We start from the raw sequence: 7,360 nt of genomic DNA, 5'->3' as shown, positions 1-7,360 counted from the left end.
TGTGTGTGTGTGTGTGTGTGTGTGTGTGTGTGTGTGTGTGTGAGTGTGTGTGTGTGTGTGTGTGTGTGTGTGTGTGTTAATACACAGCGGGGGTTAAAAGGGCATCCTTAGGTTAATGTGACTGACTATTCGACCAGCGAATGTACATGGGAACATATACGGCACAAGTGTTAACAGTGGGTGCAGCTTTTTTCTCTAAAATAATGATTGATTATTCAAAAGATTAGCCAATGTGATGTGCACAATATTTTTAAAAAGGAAAGGTATATAGATAAATAAAAGGAGTCAAAGCTGGGTGATGCTGTGTAAATGTTTTTAAACATTTTATGGAGGTAGATATCCCTTTCATATCTCTGTTTTTATAAGTCATTGTTAGCAATGTTGCAAATTAATAGCATGACAGCTTTATGGCAATATTAGATTTGCTGAATTTTTAACCAGAGAAAAGTATATTGATTTGTCAAGTATTTAATTTGCTGGGTAAAACAAAAACAGACACTCGTATCTGGTTATTAGCAACGCTACTGGCATGGCACTAAGCAATGTTGGTTTGTCAGACACTCACCGGTCCACCGCTTTTGTCCAAACTGACATATCTCAACAACTGTTGGATAGATTGCTATCCAAGACAAACAAAAATCTAAATCTCATTTTTTGTAATGTCAAATTAAAATGGGGTTGAAATCATTCATTTGGACGACAGAATTGTCCAAAAGGATAAAGTCATACCATCACAATACAATTCTAATAAAAATCATTATACAAAAAATATAGAATTATTAAGCCTAGGAGGGATGCATTATGGCTGCTGATTTTGCACAAATACATTTTTATGGTAACAGTACAACCACAAATGCATGAGACATGCCTGAGAGACAGACAGAAAGAAAACGGGAACACAATGATTCCCTTTCTCTCCAATCTCCATACAGTTCCACTTTCCCACATAAAAGGACTACATTAGGCACACATGTCTCTGAGCCAAACTATTGTCCTCATTATCTGTGTATGTGGGCCAATGTGGGGTAAAGCACACACTAAGTCTCAGCGCATCCCGGCATAAAGAGGAATACTGAGCTAATATAAGAGGGCGCACTCCACTTAGGGTGGGGGTCACAGGAGGAGGGGGCTGGAGCTTATCTTGCATATAATGCAGGAAAAATCCATACAAAAATCACCAGACATTTACATACATGGGCACTAATTAATCCGAGCTTGGATTGTGTAAGAAAACCAAGATAAGACCAAACTCAAATAAATACTGAAAGCGTCAGGGTCATGATTAACTTAGTACTGAATAGAACTGAGCAATTTTGGAAAACAATCTAATTGCAATTTTTTTAACCAATATTGCAATTGTGATTTAAAAATGTATGCTGTTTTATTCAACTAAGACAAACAATAAATCATTGTATCGTATGAACAAGACAATATTAGATAATAAATAATAATATAAATAATAAACATGAACGGTCCTTTTCTGTAGGCTAGGCCTGTATGTTATTATATTGATGAAATTAAGTGTGCAAGTACCACCAGGCAAGTTGATGCTTTTTCTGCAGAATGCTTTACTCTGACGTGTCACGTGATCAGGCTTTGAGATTAGAAAATCTCATTTTAATATATCAAAATTTTATTGCAAATGCAATTAATCGCTCAGCCCTAGTGCTGAAACAATTAATCTTTTAGCTGATTCACAATTTAATTAATTACTCAATGCATTGTTTAAGTTGTTTAGAAAATCCCTTCTACTATATTGTTTCTGCTTTTCTTTGTTTTATATAATTCTAAATTGAGTATTTTTTGCCAAAACTAGACATCTGAAAAGCCCGATGATTGTGAAGCGCACATATCTCAAGTGGGTCAGAGCATAGACAAAGGTCACCATTGAACCCCCTTATTTTGAAGAATGCTGTGGAACAATCCTGATGTCACCTTTCCATGGTGATAACCTCTAAGGGAGACCCCAAAAACGGAAAAGCTAATTCACTTAAAGAGAAACACGCGCGCACACACACAAACACAAACACACAGTTGTGCACATATACATCCACAACTCAAGACATTCACAGACAGTATCACATGCAAATTCAAAGGCTGATCTTGTTCTATTTCTTGTTCTAAACGCAAAGGAGCAAAAGAAGAATGAGAAAGATGGGGGAGGGAGAGAGATGATGACTCTCATGAGCAGATATATTTTGGGAGCCAGTATTGAGGCTGCCAGGAGCTATCTTTAAGCGGCCTACTTCTCCTCACTGCCTGGTGGATGCTGGGGCGAGAGAAGGGCTTTATGCATGCACGCACGCACGCATGGACACACACACAAACACACACACACACACGTCCCATTGCATAGCTCCCTGACAGTATGCTCAAACACACAAGTGAAGCCACAGACAAAAGTCACAGCAATCATACTGACAAGTAGACATATACACCATTGTGCGTGTGTTTGTGTATGTGTGTGTCTGTCAGGAATCCTATTTGCCTTGTCTAGATGTGCGTGCTAACACAGTCTAATGACACTGCCAGCAGCCTTGTTGTTACTCTGCAGAGAAAACACTCCCCCCAAGTGGACAGAAACACAATCACACACACAATTACATATACCCAAAGCGGCTTCTCTTAAAGTGCTAATATTATGCTCAATTTCAGGTTCATAATTGTATTTAGGTTATATCAGAATATGTACTTTAATTAACACCATACAAATGTTAAAAGTTGTAATGCACATTGCTGCAGCTCCTCTTTTGTTTGTTGAGCTCTCTGTAGCTACAGAGTGAGGCATCACCACACTTCTATTCTATTCTATTGTCGGGAGTCACACATGCGCAGTGGCTAGGTAAGGACTACTAGCCAGTCAGAAGCAGAGCATGAGTGCCAGCAGAAAAACAATAGATGACAAACACACACACACACACACGCGCACACACACACACACACACAAAAGCCAATGGTTCAATAAATAATCTCTTTAAATGCTATATATAAAATTGACATTGTTAATATGAGCGTAGAACATTAGAGTGGGTATAGTAAATAAATATATATGACGTACACATTTTCACAACTGGTACTACTATCCTACTACAACTACTACTACTATTTTTTCTTGACAATATAGAGAACTGACCATGAACAGAAAAATGTGTAGTTGTAAGTTACTATTCCAGTACACTACTATACAGATTTGACATTACATTGATAAATTGTTTGTTTTAAAAAAGAAATTGGTTTCCAGTAGTTATGACTTGGATGCTGAATTAAATGCTATTTTTAAATCGGACACTGTAATTATGGTCACTGTATTAAGACATGAACGCGGCATAAGTATTTTTCTATTGAGTTGCATTATGGGAGGTATAGGATCTAAGGTTTTGGATCAAGATTGCATCAGCCATTGCTGCTTTGATCATTTTTTTTGTAATCTTCAAACCCACTGTAGTTTTTTTTTTTATTATATGACCATCTTAAAGGGACACATCCCATCTTAATCAATCTACTATAGGGAGTACTTGAAAACAGCCCATGAAAACAGTTGTATAATGTGTTCACCTCAACCCTCTTTTCTCCTAGTTTAAATCTAACTTACTTAAGTGCATTATTAAAACCAGTGGAGTGCTCTTTAAAAGTTCAAACTTCTTTCCTTGGTGATGGTACAGACATGTTTTTTCCAAAACTTTAAATTATAGGTAGTCTGATTTTGTGGAAAAATTAGTTTCAAGTTGTTTTTTTTCGCTCACAGACGCTATGGGGGAGCGAGACAACCAACATTCAACTCGAATAAAGTAATATATAACCATTCTAATGACTCCAAAACTGTTAAGGTAGATTAAGCTAAAAAAAAACACATCTGTCCCCTTTAAATAATAAAATAAAATGAAATATCAAACATTAAGAAGTTATTGGATCATGTGTTTAGTTACAAGATTTGTTCGATTTAAGTGCCCCCCAGTATTAATGCAGCCATAAATGATGCTATTTATTACACCTGTGCTTTTCCTTAAAAAGTCCTAATACCTCCATTTGGACAAGTCATGGACTTCAATCTCGCTCTAGGCCTTTGCCTTGAACCATTCAAGTCTTTCAATTCCTTTTTCCTCTTACTCAGTCACTCTACTTTCTTCCAGTTAAGCTTAAAATGGCCACACACACAGTTACCGGTCAGTGTTGAGTGCTCCTAATTCACACACACACACACACACACACACACACACACACACACACACACACACACACACACACACACACACACACACACACACACACACACACACACACACACACACACACACACACACACGTCAGTGTTGAGTGCTCGTAATTCACCCAGTCGTACACAGGTAAGCATCTTGCACTTTCTGCGGCTCATTACACCGGGGAACACACTCTACAGCAATATGTTTGAATGTGTGCACTTTGCAAGTTAAAGCGAGCGTGTGTTGGTGCAGTAAGTGGGTATGGAGGGAGAAGCGATGGGAGGAGGTTCTATACAGTTTCCCTTAAACTAATACCAACACAAAAAGTGAGATTATGACTCAGGTCTGGACAGCGTTATGGGGCCAAAATGCTGGATCCCATAACTTTAAAGGGCTGTTTAGGGGTTAAGACTTGGTTTTGGGATTAGGGTTAGAATTAGGTTATGGCTATAGTGAGGGTAAGGGTTAAGGTTTGGCATTTAGTTAAGATGGTTAAGGTTAGGATAAGGGGATCGGGAATGCATTATGTCAATGGAAAGTCCCCACAAAGATAGTGAGACGCAATTAGTGTGTGTGTGTGTGTGTGTGTGTGTGTGTGTGTAAGGGAGAGCTCATTAGCTAAGTGGTGTGTGTTTAATTGATAAATGAGTGACCTACACCCTCTCTTCCTGCGCTATTACCCCAGCTGCTTCACCGGTCTCACATGTTTAGATGGATTTTATCACACATGGGGCTAACACCTACTGTCACTCCCCGATGTGAGAAGAGTGCAGATTTGAAACGAGCATGCTCAGATTTAAAAAGGTTTACAGCATAACATGTCATACTGAAATTTGGAGAATTTCAGAAGATGGAAACTATTTCAAAAATGTTTTAGCTATCTATGATTGTTTGATTGCTAATGTTAGCTCAAACCGCCATTTAACTGACAACCTTTGTTGTGTTTGACTGCTAACTTGTAGCCAGCAGTGAACTAACTTTGTTAAGTAAGTCCATTTTTACTGTACTGACATTACAGAAGTCTCTCGTTAGCATCTTGTATGCTTTCTAAACTCGCTCACATTGAGCAGTGACACCTACCACCAGGCCACCACAAAACGGCCGACTTCTTGTTCTATGTAAGGCCCTTCACTTTACAAATGAAGCACAGGTCCAGCAGTAACACTTAACTTAGACAAATGGGTTTGTGTCATCAGTCTATTGTATCAAATCATATTTTTTTTCAATGCAACTTCAAAAAGTGAAAAACGGCAATCCCAACTACCCAAAGCCCAAAGAGGTGTCTTGAAATTGTGCGTTTTGTCTGAGGAGTCCAAGACCAAATTATATTTTATTTACTATGACATGTGACAAAGACAAGCAGCAAATTCTCATCTTTGAAAAGCACATTTTTGAATATTTGCTTGAAAATTCACTGAAAAAATGAATCGATTCAAAATAGTTTCAGATTCATTTTCTTTTAATTGGTTAATCAACTAATTGGGGGTCCAAGCCCGAGGATGCGTGCACCGCAATAATCGCAAGGCGATACGCGGTTCACACAGCACGGCTGTGGAACCCTATTGTTTTCCTAGGGATTTTCCTTTATCCTCCTCCTCCATTATTATTCTTCTCCGCATAATTGCTTTTATTGTTCTTTTGAGAAAACAAATCTATTGTGTCCCCCATTTTGCCTTTTCTTTTAATTAAGAGTGATCCGTTGATTTCCTTGCACATCTAGTAAATCAGCACATACACACACGCAGACGATTACTGATTTGCCCTTTAATGTTGCTCATAGTGAGGTATCTAATCAATAGAAAGCATATTGACAGTCAGCAGTGTTCTTTAAATGCCATTTCTAAATTACTATTTTAAATCTAATCTATGTGCAACACTAATGCTGTTTGCATGCACGGCGGTATGTAATTCTATGATAGAGTCATTCTTTTTGAAATTAATACCTAACATTCTTTTAGTTTGAGCTTGGATAATCAAATAATCATATTTATGAATTCCCTTTGAAGGAATATTATGACAGCTCGACAGGCAATTTGATTTTGACTTGTGTAAACGTTGTTTTTTATTTCACTGGCTTCTGCTGTGATCGATCCAGTGACCTTTGACCTTTACGGGTACAGAGAGAGAGGCCTGTCTAACCACCAAGCATCAAATAAGGAGGCCCTTCTCCAAATATTTATTTTTACATAAGTGTTTTAATCAATAAAAGTATTCTATCATTCTCAGCATGACAAAAACAAAAAACAACAACAATGAATCCCTTTCAACAAAAGAATAACGCTGGCCCATGGGCAGGAGTATCCTCTACTGGACAGAAAAGGAATTAATCCCCTGAGACTCAGACCTGCACTCACACTGCACTCTTCACTTAATCCAAGGCATTCATAATGACATACATATAGGACATTGACATTTGCTAGAGACATTAATGTCCCCCTAACAATAAAGTGTAAACACTTTGGTGATACTCAACCAAAACTCTTATCAGGTCAAAAATATCAATTTGTCAATACTTTGGTTTATAAACCAAAACAAAATGACAGAAAATGGCAATTATTTTGATGATATAATTAAAAAACTAAAAATAAAGAAATGTAAAAAATGCACTAGTTATAGCATATCAATGAAGATTTTTTGTTTTTCAGTTCATTTAATTTTCATATATGATAGTAAATTTCATTTATTGGGGTTTTGGAACTGTTGGTTGGACAAAACGAGACATTTGAAGATGCCACCCCTTGGACTTAAAATAAATAAAACAGAAAACCATTAGTTGCAGCCCTGTTTTTTTCTTATACTGTAAATTAAATGCGATCCTTTGGTCTGATAGGTCACTTTGACCAACTTGAAGTGTAACCACTTGTCCATTTATGACTACTACATGTACAATGCTAGTAGCTTCTGAGTCATCTAACAAGAGTCAATCAACAACAAACAAACAGATTTTAAATGCAGGGCTTAAAGAGGACACCAGACTGCTCAGTGTAGCCAATTACTCACGGTTTACAATGGCAGCGGCAGTCTTGATAAAATAGAGCAGATTTATAGACAGGGAATGCTTGAGATCTGGGTTTGTGTGCACTGCTGTAATAATAATAATAATAATACATTTTATTTAACAGCGCCTTTCTAACACTCAAGGACGCTTTACAGACAATAAA

At 37.4% G+C, this 7,360-nt stretch overlaps 1 protein-coding gene across 7 annotated transcripts in view; it reads right to left on the bottom strand.

Moving 5' to 3' along the window:
* The window catches only part of srpk2 (SRSF protein kinase 2), a 62,303-nt gene that overhangs the window by 46,157 nt on the left and 8,786 nt on the right, over window positions 1-7,360 (bottom strand). The gene's annotated exons all lie outside the window — the stretch shown is intronic.

This window comes from Etheostoma cragini, chromosome 8, assembly GCF_013103735.1.
Source record: "Etheostoma cragini isolate CJK2018 chromosome 8, CSU_Ecrag_1.0, whole genome shotgun sequence".
Classification (NCBI taxonomy): Eukaryota; Metazoa; Chordata; class Actinopteri; order Perciformes; family Percidae; genus Etheostoma; species Etheostoma cragini.
Note: the sequence above shows the minus strand (reverse complement) of the source record. Positions and strands in the feature narration are given on the sequence as shown.